General features: G+C 41.7%; 1 protein-coding gene and 2 pseudogenes across 9 annotated transcripts in view; 1 reads left to right on the forward strand and 2 right to left on the reverse strand.

The window, feature by feature from the left end:
* Positions 1-26,868, forward strand: part of dpr19 (defective proboscis extension response 19) — a 1,424,328-nt gene that overhangs the window by 691,635 nt on the left and 705,825 nt on the right. The gene's annotated exons all lie outside the window — the stretch shown is intronic.
* LOC137242377 (mitochondrial uncoupling protein 4 pseudogene) lies at positions 11,837-12,684 on the reverse strand (annotated as a pseudogene).
* On the reverse strand, positions 13,111-15,047 carry LOC137239782 (replication factor C subunit 4 pseudogene; annotated as a pseudogene).

A 26,868-nucleotide genomic window follows, 5' to 3' on the forward strand; every position in this document is an offset into this window, starting at 1 on the left:
ACGAGTTTGCCTAATGATGATTACGTGTCGATTTCGAAATGATACCATCGCAATATGTCAGTAAATGTTTCTTTATTTCTTTTCAGTTTCTCTTAGAAAAACATATCAATTGAATATTAAATTATTATAAGCCATCTGAATTGTATTTTCTGACAAACGACTGAACGGCATTTTCTCTTATTGAAACTTCATCGATGTATCCAAATTGCCACACAAAAGAAAAGGTGTTCTTCAAATTTTTCATGACAGCAAATCGTTCGGTAATACCTGCAGTAACCGAATCAACTATCACCAAAAAGGTGTTGTTTTTGAAATCAGTCTCGTGATAATCGTTGATCGTCTCGTTCTCTTCACATTCATTAAAATTTCTTTTGCGATTCCTTTTTCGAATGTCAGGAAACTTTTGTGAGATTCCCAATCCAGTGGCGACTGTTTTGCATTAGCATAAAACGTTTTCCCATTGATTTCCGATCAGGTTTAAATCACAGATGAAACTTTCTAAGTTTATAACTTCGGAATGATTCACGGTTCGAATCTCGGTGATACCTTTAATAACATCACGAAATTGCCTGATGGTGATTACGTGGCAGTTTTCGAAATGGTACCATTGCAATATGCCAGTAAATGTTTCTATCTTTCTTTTCAGTTTCTCTTAGAAAAATATAATAATTTAATATTCAATTATTATAAGCCGGTGTTTAGCTCATAAATTCTTAACAATACGTATAAATTGAAACAGCATTAAAAAAAGTAAACGTAAATATGTAAAACTGAGCACGAGTTTAGAAAGCTTCTCATTCGCAACGAGAAAGAAACTTTATAAAAACAAATCTACATAAAAAACAAAATAATAGAGGCAGAATGTCTCAATTGTGTTGTTAGTGTAGAAATGAGATAAACTGAATTCAGAAAGGAAACAAATACAAGCAGGATAGCCTCGTGGATAAGGCAAATGCAGCTTCACCGTATGATTCGCGCTTCGAATCTCGGTGGTCTTTGATATTATTACGAAATTGCCTGGTGATGATTACGTGGCGGTTTTCGAAATGGTACCATCGCAATATGCCAGAAAATGTTTCTTTCTTTCTTTTCGGTTTCTCTTAGAAAAATATAATAATTGAATATTCAATTAATATAAGCCTGTGTTACGCTCTTGAATTCTTAATAATAAGTATAAATTGAACACATCATTGAAACAAACAAACATAAATATGTAAAACTTAGCACGAGTTTACAAAGCTTCTCATTCGGAACGAAAAAGAAATTTTACAAAACAAATCGAACATAAAAATTAATAGAGGTATAATGTCTCAATTGTGTTGTCAGTGTAGAAATGAGATAAACTGAAATAAGCACGGAAACAAATACATGCAGGATAGCCTAGTGGTTAAGGCAACTGCAGTTTCACCGTGTGATTCGCCGTTCGAATCTCGGTGAAACCTTTGATAACATTACAAAATCGCCTAATGATGATTACGTGGTGGTTTTCGTAATGGTGGTTCGAATCTCGGTGAAATATTTGATAACATTACAAAATTGCCTGATGATGATTACGTGGCGGTTTTCGAAATGGTACCATCGCATTATGCCAGTAAATGTTCCTTTCTTTCTTTTCAGTTTCTCTTAGATAAACATAATATTTGAATATTCAATTATTATAAGCAAGTGTTAAGCTCATAAATTCTTAATAATAAGTGTTTAGGCCATCAAGCTAAACCCAAGAATGAGCACGGCCAATAGTGACCCAGCCTAATGTAAACTATCTGTGTTTGCTTCTATCTACTTTCGCGCACTAACACCAACGGCTATATATATATCCGTGCAGACGTATGTGTATGTGTTGGTGCGCGACTTTCCAATTTAACTTACTTTCGTTCAATTACCCCTTAAAACCGCTTTTCGACGGAATTGAGGGCTGAACGCGTTTTATAAGAAAGAAACTCTTTCACTTCTTTTTTGGAAACATCCGTGACAACTGCAGCCATCAGGCCTGTTATAGGTAAGATTTTCTTTCGTTTGCATAACTTAATATATATAATTAATTAAATTGTGAATTAGCTTTTGAACATATATTGTGAGTTGGCTTTGAAGTGAAAATAATTAAATTGTTAGATTCTTGAATTTAATCTGCTGTGTGTTCTTTTTCTTTTTTTCTCCCTTTTCAACGAGCGCAAAAACCCCTTGGCAACTGACCAAGAGCTATCGAAGCCCCAAGAAGTTTTTACATGGTCCTACTACGCCGGAATAAATATAGAAACCATTGAATTACCAGCGACCCACTGGATAACCACAGCACACAAAAGCGTTTCAAAAGCCAACCATTAATATAACCACAGCACACAAAAGCGGTTCAAAAGCAACCATCAATATAACCACACAAAAGCGTTTCAAAAGCTAGCCGTTAGCAGCACCACACAAAAGCGTCTCAAAAGTTAGCAGTTAGCGCACCTGAGCGTTTCAAAAGCGACAAGCACTACACCAGCAAACAAACACGAGCGGTCAAACAAAGGAACAAAGGTACGTGGTTTGAGTTCAACTTTTTTTTCTTCTTTGCACTAGTAGGGAAATTACAATTGCTTTAACTTCCCGGCGTACCAATATCGCGATTTTATTAATAACAAGTAAGGAAGGTTAAGTTCGGGTGTACCCGAACATTACATACTCAGTTGAGAGCTATGGTGACAACATAAGGGAAAATAACCATGTAGGAAAATGAACCGAGGGAAACCCTGGAATGTGTTTGTATGACATGTGTATCAAATGAAAGGCATTAAAGAGTATTTTATGAGGGAGTGGGCCATAGTTCTATAGGTGGACGCCATTTAGGGATATCGCCATAAAGGTGGATCAGGGTTGATTCTAGAATTTGTTTGTACGATATGGGTATCAAATGAAAGGTGTTAATGAGTATTTTAAAAGGGAGTAATCCTTAGTTCCATATGTGCACGCTGTTTCGAGATATCTCCATAAAGGTGGACCAGGGGTGACCCTAGAATTTTTTTGTACAATATGGGTATCAAACGAAAGGTGTTAATGGGTATTTTAAAAGGGAGTGGGCCTTAGTTCTATAGGTGGACGCCTTTTCGAAATATCGCCATAAAGGTGAACCAGGGGTGACTCTAGAATGTGTTTGAATGATATGGGTATCAAATTTAAGGTATTAATGAGGGGTTTAAAAGTGAGGGGTGCTAGTTGTATAGGTGGTCGCCTTTTCGAGATATCGCCATTAAGGTGGACCAGAGGTGACTCTAGAATACGTTTGTATAATATGGGTATCAAACAAAAGGTGTTAATGAGTATTTTTAAAGGGAGTGGGCCTTAGTTCTATAGGAGGACGCCCTTTCGAGGTATCGCAATAAAGGTGGACCAGGGGTGACTCTAGACTTTGTTTGTACGATGTGGGTATCAAATTAAAGGTATTAATGAGACCTTTAAAAAAGAGTGGTGGTAGTTGTATATGTGAAGGCGTTTTCCAGATATCGACCAAAATGTGGCCCAGGGTGACCCAGAACATCATCTGTTGGATACCGCTAATTTATTTATATATGTAATACCTGCCAAGATTTCAAGGGTTCTTTATTTCGCCCTGCAGAACTTTTTCATTTTCTTCTACTTAATATGGTAGGTGTCACAACCATTTTACAAAATTTTTTCTAAAGTTATATTTCGCGTCAATAAACCAATCCAATTACCGTGTTTCATCCCTCTTTTCGTATTTGGTATAGAATTATGGCATTTTTTTTCATTTTTCGTAATTTTCGATATCGAAAAAGTGGCCGTGGTCATAGTCGGATTTCGTTCATTTTTTATACCAAGATAAAGTGAGTTCAGATAAGTACGTTAACTAAGTTCAGTAGAGATGTATCGATTTTTGCTCAAGTTATCATGTTATCGGCAATGCGGAAGGACAGACGGATGACTGTGTATAAAAACTGGGCGTGGCTTCAACCGATTTCGCCCTTTTTCACAGAAAACAGTTAACGTCATAATATCTATGCCCCTACCAAATTTCAAAAGGATTGGTAAATTTTTGTTCGACTTATGGCATTAAAAGTATCCTAGACAAATTAAATGAAAAAGGGCGGAGCCACGCCCATTTTGAAATTTTCTTTTATTTTTGTATTTTGTTGCACCGTATCATTACTGGAGTTGAATGTTGACATAATTTACTTATATACTGTAAAGATATTAAATTTTTTGTTAAAATTTTACTTAAAAAAAAATTTTTTTTAAAAGTGGGCTTGGTCCTTCTCCTATTTTGCTAATTTTTATCAAGCGTACATATAGTAATAAGAGTAACGTTCCTGCCAAATTTCATCATGATATCTTCAACGACTGCCAAATTACAGCTTGCAAAATTTTGAATTACCTTCTTTTAAAAGTGGGCGGTGCCACGCCCATTGTCCAAAATTTTATTAGTTTTCTATTCTGTGCCATAAGGTGAACCCATATACTAAGTTTCATCGTTTTAGCTTTCTTTGGTAATGAATTATCGCACATTTTCGGTTTTTCGAAATTTTCGATATCGAAAAAGTGGGCGTGGTTATGGTCCGATTTCGTTCATTTTAAATAGCGATCTGAGATGAGTGCTCAGGAACCTACATACCAAATTTCATCAATTTACCTCAAAATTTACTCAAGTTATCGTGTTAACGGACGGACGGACGGACGGACATGGCTCAATCAAATTTTTTTTCGATCCTGATTATTTTGATATATGGAAGTCTATATCTATCTCGATTCTTTTATACCTGTACAACCAACCGTTATCCAATCAAACTTAATATACTCTGTGAGCTCTGCTCAACTGAGTATAAAAACAAATTATACGTATGTGTGGCAATTAAGTTACACAGATTTACATAAAGTCTTTAATTTAGTAGTTTGTTTGCTGTAACCATATTTACGAGGAATATCGCAGCCAGCTGCACAAATTCAACATAACCCCACTTTTCACTGTAGTGTGGCAATTTATTTGCAACAACACTTTAACGCACTTTATCGCAAGTCAATGCCAATATTTTAGAACCATTAAACACTTAAGTGTAATAAATTTAACCATTTTTTTAAGTTCTGAATTAAATCAGCGTTACTGTCATTAAATCAAAGTCACTTAACCTCATCTTCTTATACACACAACACTAACACTGCGGTGAGTTGGGTGACAAGAGTGTTCGCATAAAGCATAATTAGCTGAAAAAATTAAAGGCAATATACACAGAGAATAATTTGCGTGTTTACCCCTTGGCGGCAATCCATTATATTGGGCATATACCCACTAGCTACATCGTCCTATCTTAAGCTGAACGTGCCTTCGTGAGCTACCCTATTAACAAGTTAGATCCATTTTGCCCTTAATCTCAGTACTGATATCAGCGATGAAAGCTATGGAAAATTACATCAGGATGGCTGATGAAGTCATAGAGTTTGAAGCTGACTTCAACACCAGACCCGACTCCGAGCATACTAAGTATACTCTGGCTATCCAGCAAGAAGAGTTAAAGGCAAAGTGGAAAAAAGCAAAAACAGCCCATGACGAAATATTAGCTGGGGACACTCTAGAGGGAAAAAATATATCAGCTGTTAAGATAAAACACAAAAGTGCTTACGCAGTCTACTTGCGTTGCATGTCAAACATATCAACGTGACAGGCCACATTCAACAAACCCGACCCTAAGCCCGAAGAACAGCACGAAAGGGATACAAATATGCGTCTACCCCCGTGTGACACTGATGTGTTCAAGGGAGATTACTTAGCTTGGCCTACATTCAGAGACCTCTTTACGGCCATATATATTTTAAATAAGCGACTCACCCCGGTAGAGAGATTGTACCAATTGATACAAAAGACCCAGGGTGAGGCTAAAGAGATAGTGCAAAAGTGCCCACTCACAAACGAAGGTTTCGGTATAGCGTGGCAAAATCTGGTAGACAGATACGAAAAAAAACGCATACTAGTGAATACTCAGCTGAAGACACTGTTCAGCTTAGAGGCGGTCGAAAAGGAACGCGGCACTTCAATTAAAAAGCTGCAGCGAGACATCAACAACTGTATCGCCTCCTTAAAGACACATCAAATCGATGTGTCAAATTGGGATGCGATTATAACTTATTTGTGCTCAACGAAATTACCAAAAAGCACACTAGCCTGATGGGAGCAAACGGTTCAAAATAAAACAGAAATATCCAAGTGGGAAGACATGTATAAATTCTTACAGAACCGTTTCCAGACACTTGAGACAGTCTCTGGCATAACTGAGGATAGCCTCGAAACCAAGAACCCGAAAACCCATAATGGTAGACAATCTACTGAAAACTCTCACAGAAAGCTAGGTGCTTTTCAGACGAGTGTAACCAAAGGTGCGTGCAAGATGTGTAAATCCACTGAGCACAAACTACAACATTGCCAACGGTTCCGCGCATTGGCAGTTTCCGATAGAATCACCTTCATTAAAAACAAGCAAGGGTGTATTAACTGCCTATCCTCAGGACATACTGTGTCTAGGTGTTCAAGCTCTTACAATTGCGCCACCTGCAAGCAAAGACACAATACGCTGCTACATATTCAGGCAACGAACACCAACCAAAACGCAAACAACAATAATAACCATCCTGGCCCATCAGCCCAAATGTAACAGAGACGCACCTGTTCCAATAACCAAAACACTGGAAATAACCAAAGCAATGGAACTAACCACTTAAAGGCCTGCTTTACAAACACAAGTCAAGTGGTTTTACTAGGTACGACCCGCATCAATATATTCTACAACAACACCAACTTCTCCGCGCGGGCACTTATAGATTCGGGGTCAGAATGTACTTTCATAACTGAGAGACTTAAACGTCGCATAAACTTACCATCTCAGCGGATGTCTGCGCATGTGTCAGGCATCACCAATCAAGTGTCAGCACAAGTAAAGGAGGCGTGTCATATACAATTGCGGTCTCCAATTGATCCGACAATAAATATCGCCACCACTGCGCTTGTGCTGCCGCAACTAACTGGCAATCTACCAACATGCAAGGTGGATGTCATGGCCATGCAGGCCTTCCCGAACTTAGTATTAGTAGACAAACATTTTTTTGTCAATGAGCAAGTCGACCTGATATTAGGAGGCGACATCTATGCACAGGTGATGTTAGGGGGAATAAAGAAAGACGTGTTAGGAACACTGCTAGCCAAAGAGACGGTATTCGGCTGGATATTGACCGGCCAAACCGAAACAATCTCACCCAACGAGAAATATGTGTCCTTTGTCAGTGAAGTGCAATTAGACAGAGAGCTACGATCATTTTGGGAAACAGAGGAAGTCACCAAGGACAAAACGTACAACCATGATGACAAGTGTTGTGAAGAATTCGATTCGAAATGATGAGGGTAAATATATTGTATCCTTGCCTTTTAAACAGGAATTTCCAAAATATAAACAATTAGGTCCCTAATTAAAAATTGCGTGTTCACAATTTTTCCGAATGGAAACGCGTTTAGCTAAAGACCCACCATTACAGTCAGAATACAATAGGGTCTTAGCAGAGTATGAAACCTTGGGGCATATGTCCCGGGTACCAACACACATCCCCGCTGAAGACTGTGATACCTATTTTTTACCACATCATGCCGTCAAAAAGGAAGAAAGCACAACAACCAAAGTAAGAGTGGTGTTCAATGCGTCATCATCAACTGCAAACGGAGTCAGCTTCAACGACATCCTACATCCGGGGCCAGTTCTACAGAATGATTAACCATTCTCATATTAAGGTGGCGTTTCTTCAAATATGTCTTCAACAGCGACATAGAAAAAATGTACAGAAAGATTCTGTTGCACGATGATCACACTAAGTATCAACGGATTGTATTCCGAACAGAAAGTACGCAGCCCATACAACTATATGATTTGAAAACGGTCACCTTCGGAGTTAACTGTGCACCGTACCTTGCAATACGAACACTGCTCCAGTTAGCGGACGACGTGTAGCACAGCTATCCTATAGCATCAGATATACTACGAAATGTAATGTACGTTGACGACCTCCTAAACGAAGATTTCCTAGACTTCGAGGATACCAGTATGGTTAAAGCACTTGGCATTAGGTGGAACGCCCACTCAGATACCTTTTACTTCAAAACGAAACCCATAGAGGAACAGTCTAGCTTTACAAAGCGGAAAATTCTGTCGGCCATAGCAAAATTCTTTGACCCCTTAGGGTGGCTGGCACCATTCGTAGTTACCGCCAAAATGTTGATGCAAGGCATCTGGTTAGAGGGAAAAGGATGGGATGAAACCGTTTTGTCAGTCTCGCTGGATCGGTGGCAAAGTTTCATTGAAAGTTACCAGCACATAGAAAAAATTAAGATCCCACGCTGGGTACACTTTTCACCAACAGCCACAGTGGAGATCCACGGATTCTGTGACGCGTCAGAAAAAGCATACGCAGCCACCGTTTACCTGCGCGTCAATATTAATGAGCAAATATTTGTAAGCCTGCTATTAGCCAAATCAAGAGTCGCGCCCGTAAAAACCATCTCCTTACCAAGACTAGAACTTTGTGGAGCAGTTCTCCTTGCAGAAACCCTAGAATCTATCAACAAGAACCTTAATTTAGGCAAACATAAAACCTTATTATGGACTGACTCAACTATTGTCTTAGCTTGGTTATGGAAACTCAGTGTTCATGGTCAACCTTCGTGGCCCACCGTGTGACAAAGATAATAGACCAAGGTGGGAACACGGACTGGCGTCACGTGGACTCAGCGTCAAACCCTGCAGACTTAGCCAGTAGAGGGATATTAGCGCAAGAGCTAGTAAACAATTCCTTGTGGTGGGAAGGCCCATCTTGGCTGCAGCAAGATGGCAAAGAATGGCCAAACCAGGAAATAAGCTACACCACAACCATGGAAGAAAAAAGGTTACAAGTCCGCACAACCTCGGTTAACCGTAAAGACGAAGATATTTTAGACAGGTTTTCCAACCTTTCCTGGGCTTTAAGAGTTGTGTCCTACGTCCTACGGCTCTACAAAAGGACTCATCTCAAAACCTCCTTCAATGAAACATCACTGACGATTTCACCCATTGAGATCAAAGCAACGATGTGTCGACTGATCGTCAATGCTCAACGAAACCATTATGCGGAGGAGTACAGAACACTCAAAGAAAAAGGGTCAATTAAGCCAAAGAGCGATTTACAATCCTTGCACCCATTTCTCGATGAGGACGAGACAATCAGAGTCGGGGGCGGCTCGCGGCGTCCAAGGACCTATCGTATAACGAACGCCACCCCATAATTCTGCCCTATCATAGTGAACTGTCTCGTCTCATCACACGATTTGTCCATAAAATCTCGTTAATGGGGGGAATCAGCTTATGCTGCGCCTGATCCGAACACAGTTCTGGATAGCTCGCGTGAAAAATATGATAAGATCAGAAATTCACAAGTGCAAGGTATGCGCAGTGCATAGGAAACAGGCGCAAACACAATTGATGGGCATTCTACCGACCGAGCGAAACACCTATACCCGGACATTCACTAATACCGGGGTAGATTTTTCCGGCCCCTTTGAGATAAAGAATTATCAAGGACGAGGCTGCCTCGTGTCTAAGGGATATGTCTGCCTCTTTGTGTGTTTCTCCACTAAGGCCATCCACTTGGAAGCGACTACCGATCTGAGCACCCGGTCATTCTTGGCGGCTTTTGCCAGATTCGTCGCGCGACGAGGCTGCCCGAAGAATGTGTATTCCGGCAACGGAACCAATTTTGTCGGGGCATCAAGAGCCCTCAGGGCGGAGTACAAAACCTTCATGGCGGACTCACGCGCCGAGGTAGTAACAACCTACACATACCAAAAGCTGAACTGGCATTTTATTCCTGCGTCTGCTCCTCACATGGGGGGATTGTGGGAAGCGGGAGTGAAAAGTTTTAAATTTCACTTCAAAAGGGTAGCATCCAACCTTAAATACACCTTTGAGGAATTCTCTACCCTGCTTTGCAGGATAGAATCATGCCTCAACTCCCGCCCCTTAACGCCCTCTTCAAATCAACCGTCCGACCTAGAACCATTAACCCCGGCACACTTTTTAATAGAGGGACACCTATTAGCACCCCCGGAGCCAGACGCGGACGAAAACTCCGCATCAACTATTAATCGATGGCAGCGACTAAAGGCCCTACACCACACCTTTTGTCGACGATGGAAGACGGAATACCTCGTCGAACGTCAAAAAAGGAATAAATGGCGCCAACCTAAAGCAAACATGAAACTTGACGATCTGGTTGTTATAAAAGAAGACAACCTGCAACCCAATGAGTGGAGGCTCGGAAGGGTTATCAACCTCCATCCGGGAGCGGATGGACGAGTAAGAGTAGTGGATCTCATGACGGCAAAGGGAAAGGTCACAAGACCTCTCACTAAACTCGTGCTACTACCATCCAGCGAAGAGGATCGGGAATCTAGAGAGCTGTAACCGAACATACAACCTACGACCCCCAGCGGCTTAGGGGGTCAGAATATACCCGCGGTAGGTATGCCTGTCGTAAGAGGCGACTATATTCCAGATTCAAGGGGCTGTGTAGCGCAACCCTTCAGGTTGCCAGCGCAACATATAGCTTCTCCAAACCCCATTGTCAACCTCACCTATCCGCGGCAAATCCTGTTTCACTAACACGAGGCTCTGGCGACCCCAAGCTCCTCATAGAACTTGGGGGCGGAGAGGAGGGATGGCCTGGAGGTTTAATGTGGCCACATAAATCGTGCTCGAAATGGTCGGGCTAGCACCTTAATGGTGCTGTGTTACCGGAGCGTACTGGATCTGTATCTGGCAAAGGGCCAACACATCGATAACACCCCCCAAAGCCTTCGGGGAGCAACCTTATCGCTACACCAACAACAACAACATGCACTTAGGCTCTTCCCCAAAAAAAGCGTTCAAACTGCTTTCTCTTTATCAGACTGGGAAAAATATTACTAAAATTGAACTTAACATTTTCTTAAATCCAATCAACGTTTAAGTTGCTCTGAAACGTTAAAAGTTCCTTTGGAGCTTGACTCACAGTAACTAAAAACTATTTTCACTATCTCCAGTAAAGTTAGATTTTACCTGAAGAGTAGCGATCTATCAGATAGTTTCATTTGTCATTTTCGTTTTCACCAACACATTGTGACCAACCCCCGGTTAAATCGATAACTGTGAACATTTTTTAGAAGAAATCACAAATATCTCTTGTGTACACACGAAAAAAAGCCAAACAATTGACTTTTGCTTACACATTTTCCCTGCACTTATCTGAAAATTGAAGGTTCAGGTAGCAATGAGAAAACGTAATTTTATAAAACGAAATTGCCCACCGTGGCAGTATTAAAAAAAAAATGCTTTAGAAAAATGAAAAAGCCTTTCCTTTCTCAGTAAAATTCCATTCGTTTATCTAATGCCGTTCAGAGTGCAGAGCCTTTCAAAAATAAGGATTTTACATTCTCAGTTTTGCATTTTTTAACATGTAACTACTCGACATAATTTTAATTTTATTGTAGGCTGGTGTTTGGAAAAAACTTTGGAATTCGCACAAAATGTATTATTTTGTAAAGAGCTGTTCAGTCAACTGGCACGAGAGGCTATCCAATTACAAGCCCCAATACCACATGTTGTGATTGGTAATCAAATTCGTGCTACCTTACTACCCGGCATACAACTTAACATATCCCTATGCCACTCAACAACATTTGACTCTATAAGGGATCATGACCATGTACATTGTTCCCACATGACACTACACTTACACTTACGCCTACATTCTGAGCAAAGATTTTTACATATCTTAAATATTAACAGCGTCATGTAAACACTCACCTGCCCTTATCGTCAGTCGGTTGATTCATAATTCTTGTTTTTACGACATCAGCTGGTGTTCCCATAATCGCAGCCACAAATCCAGCACAAATAGATGAAAGTACATGTACCGTATGACAATCAGTTAAACTCAATTGGACCATTATCATATGCTTTATAGTATCATATATTGTGAGATCACCAAGATTAACAAGTGCTGCGCGTTGCACATTCGGTACGCTACCTTGCCATAAACCAGCTATACCACCACGACGTATAATTTCTTTAAAGGCATGTGCAGCACCATGAACACGTGCAGGTTCGCCAATTAGCCGGCGTTTGCCCTCCATTCGAACTTGTACCTTAACAAGATCAGCTAGCCATTGTGATACTGCTCCTGCAGACACAACACAGAGAGCAGACCTCCACAATGGTAATGTCATATGGCCATTCTCATCGCTCCCCAATGTGCAACGTAGGAAATCATAGCTACATATACGTATTCCACTATAGACTACATGACTGTAAAGTGCTGGTGAGACACCTTGCCACAGCTTCATAGTGCCCTCCTCCCTGACAATGCCATACGCTGTCGCTATCATACCACGATATTTAGGCTTAATGCTTGTATTTGTATCAACTGCTGCTTCCCCCTGAATTTGTAACCGTGTTTTAGTCGGATCTAGTGGATAGGTGGCTAGTTCCGCAAGTGAAGCAGCTACAACGAATACCACATAAGTGCAAGCAAATGAATCTGCATAATCATACGCACTGAACGCATTTGATTACGTGTGGAAGATGTGGCCATTGGTGGTGGAGGTGGAGGACACTCTGCACCGGATTTACTCCGAGTTTGGCTTTGCATAGTGACGTTTTTATTGGTTAAAGGTAGACGATTTTGATATCTCTAGTAAAAGAAAGCCAAAAATTAGAGAATGAGTAAATAAAATTAAACAAAAAAATTACTGAACGTTGTCCCTCATGCTATGCCACGGCGAAAGATTCCATCGGCTTTACATGTATTACCTACCACATGAATCATAATGATATGCCCAGCATATGTATATAAAAATCCGCAACCATGGTTCCGATACCTGCATAGAATAGTTGTTCATAGCATTCCATAGGATGCTGATGACTCTCAAAAAATTTCATATACAATTTCACCATTCGCCTATCCTGGAAGTATCGCTCCTCGTCTGCGAAACGTGATAAACACTTTGTGAGCACCTCTTCCAAGCCCGATTCTTTGCCTCCTGGCGGAAAACTTTGCTTTCAAAGTATATGTTTGTGTTTTCACTTAAGTGCTAGTATGATTGCGCATCCCAAATCCATGATTCGGAGATATTCAGAGCCACCATCCTGTAGACGAAATGAGCATTCACCCAGTTTATCGCAGATTAAAGCCTTTTGCTTATTGGTTAGTGATGGGCAACGAAGGACATACTCATTAAATTGCTCTAGCATTTGTCCAATTCTGTAAGCTTCATAGCCTACCTGTCGTACAAATTCCTCCAAATTTGAATAATTTCCTGATCGGCATACATCCAAAAAATCAACTAAATAATGCTCGGGCATAATGCCAGACATTTCCAACAAATCTGCAGTGCTTATAGTATTTGTTGTTCCTTTGAGGCGATAACATGATTGAAGTGTTGTTATGGCGCGCCTCATATCACCACCAGATACAATCGACTGAAAAGCAGTATCATCTATCTTGACGCCCTCCAACTCACAAATATGACGCAAACGTGCAATGATTTGTTCATCACCCAACGCTTTAAAACGAAATTTTGTGCAACGCGATGTAATCGGCTCAATAATGCGCGACACATAATTGCGCACTAAACAGAAGCGTGTACTATGACTTTCCTTCTCCATGGTTCGACTTAGGGCAGCCTCTGTAGCATGTGTCATTGAATCAGCTTCATCGGGTATGATAATTTTGAAGGGCGGACAAGGACGGCCATCCGGCCGCGTATTGCTTGCGGTTAATTGTGCGAAGCTTTTGATTTTTGTACGTACTACCGCTATGCCACGTTCATCGGATGCATTTAATTCGAGTATGCGTTCACGATATACATCACCAAAAATTTGATGTGCGGCAGCAAGAATTGTACTGGTTTTGCCAGTTCCGGGCGGTCCGTATAAAAGCATATTTGGCAAGTCAGCCCCATCAAGACATTTGCGCTTTTTAATTTCATGTTGCTCCTAAACTGTGCAGCTCACCTGAAAGGAAAAGAAAGAAAAGAGAATCAGTATTGTGTGTAAAAAATAAACTGATGCGTACCTCGTTTTTTCTCATCAATGACAGGAAATTCATTGAAGGGTAACACAATCCACTTTCACAATAACACAATGTACACTACAAAAATTCATATGGTGTTGCCAGATGCTAAGGCTGCAAAACCGGGAAAAACGCGATCACATTTATTTTTTTCCCCCTTCCCTTCTTTTTTTGGGCCGTGTTTTACGAATTTATAACCTTAAATAAATGATCTTCTCCAAATATCCTATTACCACCCAGATCAAATACACCTGATTTCTTATAGTGGGGTTAATGTACAATTTATTTATCACACTTCACAATATTTTTTGTTGATTACACTATACAAATGTAAACTTAGGGGCGGAAGTGAATAGTTAGATGTAGCGGCGTATATGGGCGCAAGGCCTCAACCGATGCCCCCCCCCCCCCCCCCCCGAGGACGGCGGCAGGCCAAGTAACCGTCGTTTTACACAAATAGGGCTCGACTTTATAACCAAAGGCAACCAATGCCGGATCTTCGGGCGAGTATAGTACTCGAAGAAATAATTCTTCAGGATCCGCTCTTCCATCACCATGTCACCAAAAAAATTCAGACCAATCGCGTCACGAATGCCCCCCCAATATCTTTCGCACCACCTGAGTGCAATCAGTCATCGCCTGAAAGAACTCAAAGGCCACGGGACAACGCGATAGATCCAGTGGAGTCGGATCCCGAAGAAAAATCCCCCAATCCGAGAAAGCCGGCACCAGAACCTTGCCTGGGCACGTGCGCCGACTCCGACCGTCAGGTGTCCCTGCCCCTCGTGCAGGCTCCGCAGCTCCCTTCCTCCGTCCAACTCGTGGTACTGGCTTCACAATCTATAGCAAACAAATGAAAAATAAGAGAGTTTCAATCATTGTTTATCTCAGATTAAGGAATAAATAAAACTTACCTCTGTTTTCTTTGGCACGTTCGGCATCCTCGATTGCTGCTTTAAAATGATTAATTAGCCACACAACCAAATACGTTCCACAAAAGTTACCCCCATGCGCCATCTGTCGGCAAAATACTGACAACCGGCCAAAAGCTTACCGCGTGGCCACACTTAAAGCCAAATCTGTCAGATCGCACACGAAGCGCACCGTCATAGAGAAGTAATTGCCTTTTTAAACAAATCGCGTGGACATTAAGATAATTTAAATAAAAACCACGTTGTATATCGAATTTGTGTTAAAAAAAAAAAAAACACAAAATCAAGGCTCTTGTGCAGCTAACTGCCTAACTGTGTAACCTAACCGCCGACTGCACGAGCAAAGGACGTTGTCACCAGGGCCAAGGGGACCATCACACCACGTTGCACCAGAGCTTCGACAATCCGGAGCCCCAGGAAGTTGATACCAGGCCATGGAGCGTTCAGATGGATAGCGAAGACGAACACATTCTGTCTCTTCAAGCATCAGAAATAGGAACTGACAGCGGGCCACGCGAGCTAGAAGAAGGAGAGTTGGACGAAGCCGGAGCGGAATCACGGCCTTTCCGCCCGGCCACCAGTAGGAAGGTGGAACCAAGGAAGTTTCGGCCCCCACTCGCACACGAACGCCGCAAAGATGGAGCGGAATCACGGACTTTCCGCCCATAAATTACACACCAACGTCATCAAAGAGCGAGGAAGCGGGGCTCAGATCGTCATAAGGGAGTAACGGAATCACGGACTTTCCGCAGCCCGAACCGGCGTCAGTACGCACGAGGAGCGGAATCCCGGACTTTCCGCTCCCGTCAAGGATACGAGTTGGAGAGAATAGGTTCGCAGGCCCAGCTTGAACGACACTCTCGACGACTGCCAGTGGCCTTCAGAACGGGGCAAATCACGCGGGAGATCGTAGAACTTCGGCCCTTTACATCAATATCGCCAACTGCCGTGATCAGAATCGAGGCGCGAGGGCGATTGCACCTGGTACGCGCACTCATCGACGCGTGCGCCACAACTTCGATAATTTCACGCAACCTGGCTCGACAGTTACACCTCGACGAGGAAAACTACGGATCACAACGAGGGTGCCTCTTGCGAATAAGGGGTAAACATGGGCAGAACCGTAGGCTCACGATTCACGCTACGATCGTTCCAAACTACGTCCGTGTGAGTCCAAGCGCGAATGTCGACCCCTCGGTCGCGACACCGTATACCCATATGAAGCTCGCCGATCCAACATTTTTTGTGTCAAGTCCGGTTCGACTCGTGTTGGGAGCCGATATATATCCGGAGCTGATACTGCCGGGCACATTGCCATCTACGTTTGGCCCTTTTTTTTAGCGCAGAGCAGTATATTTGGCTGGCTCTTGTCTGGGGCATGCCGCTCCTAAATTTTCCTCAACATTCGAACTAGCTTCACGTCCCATTCGTGTGAGAAGAGGTGCAAAAAATTGAACTCAACCACGTACTATTTCCTAACGCTTATCTTTTCTTTACTACAGCTCCACGATTTACGGATGGAACCGAAATACTAATTACTGTGTCAAGCAAAAGACCGCCATGCCACTGCCCTTATTGGGACATCCATGAATTTTGTTCATTTATATATATTAGTTAGTATTAAGTTGATCAGGGAAGATGGCCGCAGGAATCTACCGATGTTGCTTCTAGCAAGGGGGGCCGGCATGTTTAGGCCATCAAGCTAAACCCAAGAATGAGCACGGCCAATAGTGACCCAGCCTAATGTAAACTATCTGTGTTTGCTTCTATCTACTTTCGCGCACTAACACCAACGTCTATATATATATCCGTGCAGACGTATGTGTATGTGTTGGTGCGCGACTTTCCAATTTAACTTTCCAATTTAACTTACTTTCGTTCAATTACCCCCCAAAACCACTTTTCGACGGAATTGAGGGCTGAACGCGTTTTATAAGAAAGAAACTCTTTCACTTCTTTTTTGGAAACATCCGTGACAACTGCAGCCATCAGCCCGGTTATATATAACTTAATATATATAATTAATTAAATTGTGAATTAGCTTTTGAACATATATTGTGAGTTGGCTTTGAAGTGAAAATAATTAAATTGTTAGATTCTTGAATTTAATCTGCTGTGTGCTCTTTTCCTTTTTTTCTCCCTTTTCAACGAGCGCAAAAACCCCTTGGGAACTGGCCAAGAGCTATCGAAGCCCCAAGAGGTTTTTACAATAAGTATAAATTGAACACGCCATTAAAACAAACAAACATAAATATGTAAAACTGAGCACGAGTCTAAGCTTCTCATTCGAAACGAGAAAAAACTTTTCAAAAACAAATCAAAATTACACACAAATTAATAGAGGCAGAATGTCTCAACTGTGTTGTTAGTTTAGAAATGAGAGAAACCGAATTAAGCAAGAAAACAAATACAAGCAGGATAACCTAGTGGGTTAAGGCAACTGCAGTCTCACCGTGTGATTCGCCGTTCGAATCTTGGTGAAACTTTTGATAGCATTACGAAATTGCCTGATGATGATTTCGTGGCGGGATTTGAAATGGTACCATCGCAAAATGCCAGTAAATGTTTCTTTATTTCTTTTCAGATTTCCTTAGATAACCATAATAATTGAATATTCAATTATTATAAGCAGGTGTTAAGCTCATAAATTCTTAATAATAAGTTTAAATTGAACACACCATTAAAACAAACAAACATAAATATGTAAAACTGAGCACGAGTTTACAAAGCTTCTCATTCGCAACGAAAAAGAAACTTTACAAAAACAAATCTACATAACACACAAATTAATAGAGGCAGAATGTCTCAATTGTGTTGTTAGTGTAGAAATGAGATAAACTGAATTAAGCAAGGAAACAAACACAAGCAGGATAGCCTAGAAGTTAAGGCAACTGCAGTTTCACCGTGAGATTCCCGGTTTGAATCTCGGTGAGACCTTTGATAACATTACGAAATTGCCTGATGATGATTACGTGTCAATTTCGAAATGGCACCATCGCAATTTGCCTGTAAATGTTTCTTTCTTTCTTTTCAGTTTCTCTTAGAAAAACATAATAATTGAATATTCAATTATTATAAGCCGTATGAATTGTATTTTCTGACAAATTGAACGGTATTTTCTCGTATTGAAACCTCATCCATGTATCCAAATTACCACAAAAAGAAAAGGTGTTCTTACAATTTTTCATGACAGCAAATCGTTCGGTAATACCTGCAATAATCAAATCAACTATCACCAAAAAGGTGTTGTTTTTGAAATCAGTCTCGTGATCATCGTTGATCGTCTCGTTCTCTTCACATTCATAAAAATATCTTTTGCGATTCCTTTTTCGAACGGCAGGAAACTTTGGGGAGATTCCCAATCCAGTGGCGACTGTTTTGCATTTGCATAAAACGTTTTCCCATTGATTTCTGATCAGATTTAAATCAGAGATGAAATTTCTTAGTTTGTAACTTCGAAATGATTCACGGATCGAATCTCCGAGATACCTTTGATAACATTACGAAATTGCCTGATGATGATTACGTGGCAGTTTTCGCAATGGTACCATTGCAATATGCCAGTAAATGTTTCTTTCTTTCTAGTTTCTCTTAGAAGAACATAATAATTAAATACTCAATTATTATAAGCCGGTGTTATGTCATAAATTCTTAACAATAAGTATAAATTGAACACACCATTAAAACAAACAAACATAAATATGTAAAACTGAGCATGAGTTTACATAGCTTCTCACTCGCAACGAAAAATAAACTTTACAAAAACAGATCTACATAACACCCAAATTAATAGAGGCAGAATGTCTCAATTAGGTTGTTAGCTTAGAAATGTGATATACTGAGTTAAGCAAGAAAACAAATACAAGCAGGAAAACCAAGTGGTTAAGGCAACTGCAGTCTCACCGTGTGATTCGCCGTTCGAATTTTGGTGAAACCCTTGATAGCATTACGAAATTGCCTGATGATGATAACGTGGCGGTTTTCGAAATGGTACCATCTCAATATGCCAGTAAGTGTTTCTTTCTTTCTTTTCAGTTTTTCTTAGAAAAACATAATTGAATATTCAATTGTTATAAGCCGGTGTGAAGCTCATGAATTCTTAATAATAAGTATAAATTGAACACACCATTAAAACAAAAAAACATAAATATGTAAAACTGAGCACGAGTTTATAAAGCTTTCCACTCGCAACGAAAAAGAAACTTTACAAAAACAGATCTACATAACACCCAAATTAATAGAGGCAGAATGTCTCAATTGTGTTGTTAGTTTAGAAATGAGATAAACTGAATTAAGCAAGAAAACAAATACAAGCAGGATAACCAAGTGGTTAAAGCAACTGCAGTCTCACCGTGTGATTCGCCGTTCGAATCTCGGAGAAACCCTTGATAGCTTTACGAAATTGCCTGATGATGATTACATGGCGGTTTTCCAAATGGTAGTTCGAATATCGGTGAAATCTTTGATAATATTACTAAATTGCCTGATGATGTTTACATGGCGGTTTTCGAAATGGTACCATCGCAATATGCCAGTAAATGTTTCTTTCTTTCTTTTCAGTTTCTCTTAGAAAAACATAATTGAATATTTAATTGTTATAAGCCGGTGTGAAGCTCATGAATTCTTAATAATAAGTATAAATTGAACACACCATTAAAACAAACAAACATAAATATGTAAAACTGAGCACGAGTTTACAAAGCTTCTCTTTCGCAACGAAAAATAAACTTTACAAAAACAAATCTACATAACTTACTTATTTACTTAATTGGCGCTTAACCGTCTAAACGGTTATCGCCGTCCAAAAAGGCGCGCCAGTCGCTCCTTCGCTCCGCCAACCGGCGCCAATTGGTCACACCAAGGGAGTTTAAATCGTTTTCCACCTGGTCCGTCCAACGGAGTGGGGGCCGCCCTCTACATCTGCTTCCATAGGCGGGTTCCGATAGAAACACTTTCTTGGCCGGAGCATCATCTTTCATTCGCATAACATGACCTAGCCAGCGCAGCCGCAGCATTTTAATTCGCTGGACTATGTTGATGTCTGCGTATAGCTCGTACAGCTCATCATTAAATCTTCTTCGGTACTCGCCATCACCAACGCGTAGAGGTCCATAAATCTTTCGAAGAACTTTTCTCTCGAACACTCCCAAAGCCGCTTCATCTGCTGTTGTCATGGTCCATGCTTCTGCCCCATATAGCAGGACGGGTACGATAAGTGACTTGTAGAGTATGATTTTCGTTCGCCGAGAGAGGACTTTACTTTTCAATTGCCTACCTAGTCCAAAGTAGTCTTTATTGGCAAGATTGATTCTTCGCTGGATTTCAGTGCTGATGTTGTTGCTAGTGTTGATGCTGGTTCCCAAATAAACGAAGTCTTTTACTATTTCGAAATTATGGCTGCCAACAGTAGCGTGGTTGCCAAGGCGCATATGCGCTGACTCTTTGCTCGATGACAGCAGGTACTTCGTTTTGTCCTCATTCACCATCAAACCCATCTTTACCTCTCCTTTTTCCAGTTTGGAGTAAGCAGAACTAACAGCGCGGGTGTTTAGGCCGATGATATCAATGTCATCAGCATATGCCAGTAATTGCACGCTTTTATAGTATATTGTTCCAGTGCGGTTAAGTTCTGCAGCTAGTATAAGTTTCTCCAGCATCAAATTAAAGAAACCGCACGATAGGGGGTCACCCTGTCTAAAACCTCGTTTAGTTTCGAACGGCTCGGAGAGGTCCCTCCCAATTCTGACTGAGCTGATGGTGTTGCTCAACGTCATTTTGCACAGCCGTATAAGTTTTGCGGGGAAACCAAATTCAGACATAGCGGCATATAGGCAGCTCCTTTTCGTGCTGTCGAAGGCGGCTTTAAAGTCGACGAAGAGGTGATGTGTGTCGATTCTATTTTCATGGGTTTTTTCCAAGATTTGGCGCATTGTGAAAATCTGGTCGATGGTAAATTTACCAGGTCTGAAGCCGCATGGATAAGGTCCAATCAGCCGGTTCACAGTGGGCTTCAATCTTTCGCACAATACACTTGAAAGGACCTTACATGCGATATTAAGAAGGCTGATTCCACGATAGTTGGTGTATTTTGCAGTATCCCCCTTCTTGTGGACCGGGCAAAGAACACTTAGATTCCAACCGTCGGGCATGCTTTCCTCCGCCCATATTTTGCTAAGAAGCTGCTGCATGCGCCTTACCAACTCCTCGCCGCCGAACTTGAATAGCTCCGCAGGCAATCCACCAGAGCCCACGGCCTTGTTGTTTTTCAATCTGGTTATTGCTATTCTAACTTCGTCATAATCGGGCGGGGGGACATATATTCCATCATCATCGATTGCGGGATCGGGTTCTTCATCTCTGCGCGGTGAATTGCTGCCTCCATTTAGGAGAGCAGAGAAGTATTCCCTCCATAATCTAAGCACTCTCTGGACATCAGTTACATCGTCGCCGTTTTCATTCCTACAGGAGTTTGCCCCGGTCTTAAAACCTTCCGTCTGTCGCGGTATTTTTTGGTAGCATTTTCGGGCGTTATTCCTGGTGGCTAGCAGCTCAAGCTCCTCGCACTCACGCCTTTCTGCTTCCGCTTTTTTCTTCCTGAAAAGGCGTCTCGCTTCCCTTTTCAACTCACGATAGAGTTCACACACTCCTCTTGTCGCGCTCGCTTTTAACGTAGCCCTGTAGGCAGGGTATTTTCTTTCGGTTGCAAAGCGGCATTCTTCATCATACCAGTTGTTTTTCGTGGCCGCCGGTAACCAATTTTTTCCTCACCGGCAGTACGAAGTGCTTTGGAGATATGCTCCTACTGCTCCTGTATTCCTTCAGGATTAGTTGTGCCCTCAGAGAGCAGGTGTGAGAGTCGAGTTGTGAAATCATTGGCAGTCTGTTGTGATTGAAGCTCTTCGACGTCTAGCTTTCCTTGTGTTTTTTGTTCCTTGTTTTTAGCCGCGTTGAGGCGGGTGCGTATTTTGGCTGCAACGAGATAATGGTCCGAATCGATGTTAGGCCCTCGGATCGTGCGCACATCTAAAACACTGGAGGCATGCCGTCCGTCTATCACAACGTGATCGAGCTGATTGCGAGTATTTCGATCAGGAGACAGCCATGTAGCTTGATGTATCTTTTTATGCATGAATCTCGTGCTGGATATGACCATGTTTCGAACACCGGCAAAGTCAATCAGCCTCAGTCCGTTAGGAGAAGTTTCATTGTGTAGGCTGAACTTTCCGACTGTAGGGCCAAAAACACCCTCTTTGCCCACCCTGGCGTTAAAGTCGCCAAGCACGACTTTTATATCATGACGGGGGCAGCGCTCGTATGTGCGTTCTAATTGTTCATAAAAGGTGTCTTTCATCTCATCGTCTTTCTCCTATGTCGGCGCATGGGCGCAGATGAATGATATATTAAAAAATTTTGCTTTTATTCGGATAGCGGCGAGACGCTCGTCCACAAGCGTGAACGGCAGCACTTGGCGACAAAGTCTCTCTCCCACCACGAATCCGACGCCGAAACTGCGCTTATTCGCATGGCCACTCCAATATATGTCTTAATTTTTGATCTTCTTTCTTCCTTGCTTCGTCCAACGCATTTCTTGGATGGCGGTGATGTCAGATTTTGCTTTGACGAGGACATCAACCAGCCGGGCATCTGCACCAATCCCATTCAGGGAGCGGACGTTCCAGGTGCATGCCCTCAATTCATTGTCCTTCAAACGTTTGCCATGTTCGTCATCAATAGAGAGTGTATTTATCCGGGACTTGTTGTTATATTTCATTGGAGTACGGTTTTACGTGGCGGGTCCCAAGCCCAGCGCACAACCCGCTCAGCGGGGGTGAAAATATTACTTGGCACGTTTAATAGCGAGCCGCTTGCTCCAAGACAGACGCTGCCGATGAGATCTCCCCCGGCTAGCCCTTAAACCGATTATGTCAGAGTGGCCTAACCAGGTTGTCGCCTTCTCACATTAGCTCACCGGCTACCCAGAGGATACTTGGCCGCAAGCGACCGGCAATAGTGAGCTGCTTGAACCGCATGCAAAAGAATCGCTCTGCCCATTCCCAGGTGAATGGCGGTCAGAAGCTTTCCCCACTTTCGTGGACTTCTACACACGGCCCCACCCTCCACACTACTACATAACACACAAATTAATAGAAGCGCAATGTCTCAATTGTGTTGTTAGTGTAGAAATTAGATAAATTGAATTAAGCAAGGAACCAAATAAAAGCAGGATAGCCTAGCGGTTAATGCAACTGGAGTTTCACCGTGTGATTCGCATTTGAATCACGGTGAAACCTTTGATAACATTACGAAATATATGATAATGATTACGTGGCGGTTTTCGAAATGGTACCATCGCAATATGCCAGTAAGTGTTTCTTTCTTCCTTTTCAGTTTCTCTTAGAAAAACATAATAATTGAACATTTGATTATTATAAGCCGGTGTTAAGCTCATGAATTCTTAATAATAAGTATAAATTGAACACACCATTAAAACAAACAAACATAAATATGCAGAACTGAGCACGAGTTTACAAAGCTTCTTATTCGCTACTAAAAAGAAACTTTACAAAAACAAATCTACATAACACACAAATTAATAGAGGCATAATGTCTCAATTGTGTTGTTAGTGTAGAAATGAGATATAAATAAACTGAATTAAGCCATGAAAAAAATACAAGCAGGATAGCCTAGTTGTTAAGGAAACTGCAGTTTCACCGTGTGAGCCGTATTGGAATCTCAGCGAAACCTTTGATAACATTACGAAATTGCCAGTTTCTCTTACAAAAACATAATAATTGAATATTCAGTTATTAGGAGCCGGTGATAAGTTCATGAATTCTTAATAATAAGTATAAATTAAACACACCATTGAAACAAACAAACATAAATATGTAAAACTGAGAACGAGTTTACAAAGCTTCTCATTCGCAAGGAAAAGGAAACTTTACAAAAACAAATCTACATAACACACAAATTAATAGAGGCAGAATGTCTCAATTGTGTTGTTAGTGTAGAAATTAGATAAACTGAATTAAGCAATTAAACAAATACAAGCAGAGTAGCCTAGTGGTTAAGGCAACTGCTGTTTCACCGTGTGATACGCATTTGGATCTCGGTGAAACCTTTGATAACATTTCGACATTGCCTGATGATGATGCGTGGCGGCTTTCGAAATGGTACCATCGCAATATGCCTGTAAATATTTCTTTCTTCTTTTCACTTTCTCTTAGAAAAACATAATAATTGAGTATTTAATTGGTGTTAAGCTCATGAATTCTTAACAATAAGTATAAATTAAACATACCATTGAAACAAACAAATATAAATATGCAAAACTGAGCACGAGTTTACAAATCTTCTCATTCGCAACGAAAAAGAAACTTTACAAAAACAAATCTACATAGCACACAAATTAATAAAGCAGAATGTCTCAATTGTGTTGTTAGTGTAGAAATGACATAAACTGAATTCGGCAAGGAAACATATACAAGCAGGATAGCCTAGAAGTTAAGGTAACTGCAGTTTCACCGTGTGGTTCGCGGTTCGAATCTCGGTGAAACCTTTGTTAATGTTTAAGGGGGTGGTAGGATAAATTTACCTTACCTTTTTGGTATGTGGCTGTGGGTACGGCTGGGTTGACGATGATGCGGTTGTAGATGGTGGTACCTGCTTTTCCTGGCGGGATATAACTGTGGTGGTGGTGTTTTGATGACGATGGTGGCGGTGGTTATATCTGCTGCTACCACCGGCAATATGCTTTGGTTATGATTTACTGGAGCGGTTGGTAACAATTTACTTTAATACTCGTTAGAAACGAGTTAGGTATTCACTCTTTGCACTGAACTTAGATTTCCAATTAAATAAAAACGGCAACTGGGTTTTTTCAACTTTAAAGAATTATTTCTTTGAACTTATCTATTTCACAAAATTTTTGCTGGCACACCGAGATGTTAAAGAGTTTCGAATATAATAAAATATAAAAAGAAATGTCAAAACAATAATATAAATGTATGTATGTACGTACATAGTCACATCTGTCAACCCATTGTTGGGGTTGCCTGAGAGGTGAAATACGCTCGCGCGTTAGCGTAAAATACAAACATTTCAAATTCTTAAATTTAATAAATATGTACGTAATATATGATATTACGTATTTGTACGTGCAAATAATTCAGAATGCGTACATATACGTAAAAGGTACATATATAAATAGATTCAATATAAAATTCAGGTAAATTCATGTTTAGGTTTCCTTAAGCCTAATTTCTATTAAATAGAAGGGTTGGCTGTTGGCGACTACGACAGTCGCTCAAACATCGTCCCCGCCCTAGGCGCGTTCAGCGGCTAGAGCCTCCTGTAGCTCCTTAAGGGTCCGCAATGCATCTCGCACGAGGATTTGGGACACTCTTCCTCTAGCGTTGGCGGTTTGCAGCCCTTGTGCGGTGCATCGAATGGTGCGTCGTGCGATGCTGGGTGCTGCTGAGGGAATGTTGTTTCCCGGGCGAGAACGGGGTTGCCCGGTGGCGGCAGGGGGTGCCGGTACGGCGGATCTGCCAGGCCGGGGTGCCTGGATGGCGCGCTGGGCGCTTGGGGTAGCGTCCCGCCGATGGAGTAGGGAGTGATGTCGCGCTCCACAGATCCGGCATCTGTCGTACGAGCTGCACTCGCTGGTGTCGTGAGATAATGCCAAGCAATTCAGGCAAAACTTATGGGCTCGTGCAAACATCCATCTCTGGGGTGGTTTCATTTTTTTGAATATGACGCAGTTCCGAAGAGCGTGCTGACGGGTGCATATGCGGCACCGTCGGTAATCCGTTATTAGTGTCGTGAGCTGCGTGATTCATTGGCGCGGTTGGGAGCAACGATCTCCGACCGCACTGGTATTCGTGACGACGACTGATTTGCACGATCCATAGCGATTTGTAATTACAGTTGTAAAAGTATTTTAGTGGAGAGAAATACTGATACAGGGGATTTCAGCTGGCATTATGTTGCAAAATACGACATATTAGTGACGGTGATGTGGTAAGAGTGGATAGAGGTGGTTTGAGAGTGGCTACGAATTCTCCGGGGTTGCCCGAGAGGGTGGGCTTTCAGTCTGAGGGAGGAAACAGAGCTTGACAAGTGGTCGTGTGAGGGTGCCGGTTTGAGTACGAACGTCAACAACACGTATATGGCCGTCAGGACCTGGATGTATTTTTTCAATACGTCCAAGGCGCCATTCAGTCGGGGGAAGTGAGTCGTCGTGAATGCAGACACACTCACCGACCTTGGGTTCGGGTTGTGGATTTTTCCACTTCTGCCTTTTCTGGAGATCCTTTAGGTAGTCTTCCTTCCACCTTTTGCTGAATTGATGATGTAAGCTTCTTACCCTGTCCCATCGGTTTATAAGAGATAAATCCGCGTGATCCACTTCAGGGATAGCGAGGAGGGGACTACCTCGGAGAAAGTGGCCGGGGGTCAGCGCGGTAAACTCGGTGGGATCTTGGGATAAAGGTGAGATAGGACGAGAGTTTAATACGGCTTCAATTCTTACCAAGAGGGTGGTAAATTCTTCAAATGTTAACTTGTGGGCTCCTGCAGTCCTCTTGAAGTGCAGTTTGAAACTCTTCACTGCAGACTCCCACAAGCCGCCCATGTGGGGAGCTCCGGGTGGAATGAATTTCCAATTAATGCCCTGGGGAGAGTATTTTGCGATTACTTCTTGAGAGGCAGTTTTCATGAAGTCAGCGAACTCTTTTTCCGTCGCTCTTTTAGCTCCAATAAACGTTTTGCCGTTGTCACTCATCATTGTGGCAGGATATCCACGACGTCCGACGAAGCGAGCGAATG

This window comes from Eurosta solidaginis, chromosome 2 (genome assembly GCF_040869045.1).
Source record: "Eurosta solidaginis isolate ZX-2024a chromosome 2, ASM4086904v1, whole genome shotgun sequence".
Lineage (NCBI taxonomy): Eukaryota > Metazoa > Arthropoda > Insecta > Diptera > Tephritidae > Eurosta > Eurosta solidaginis.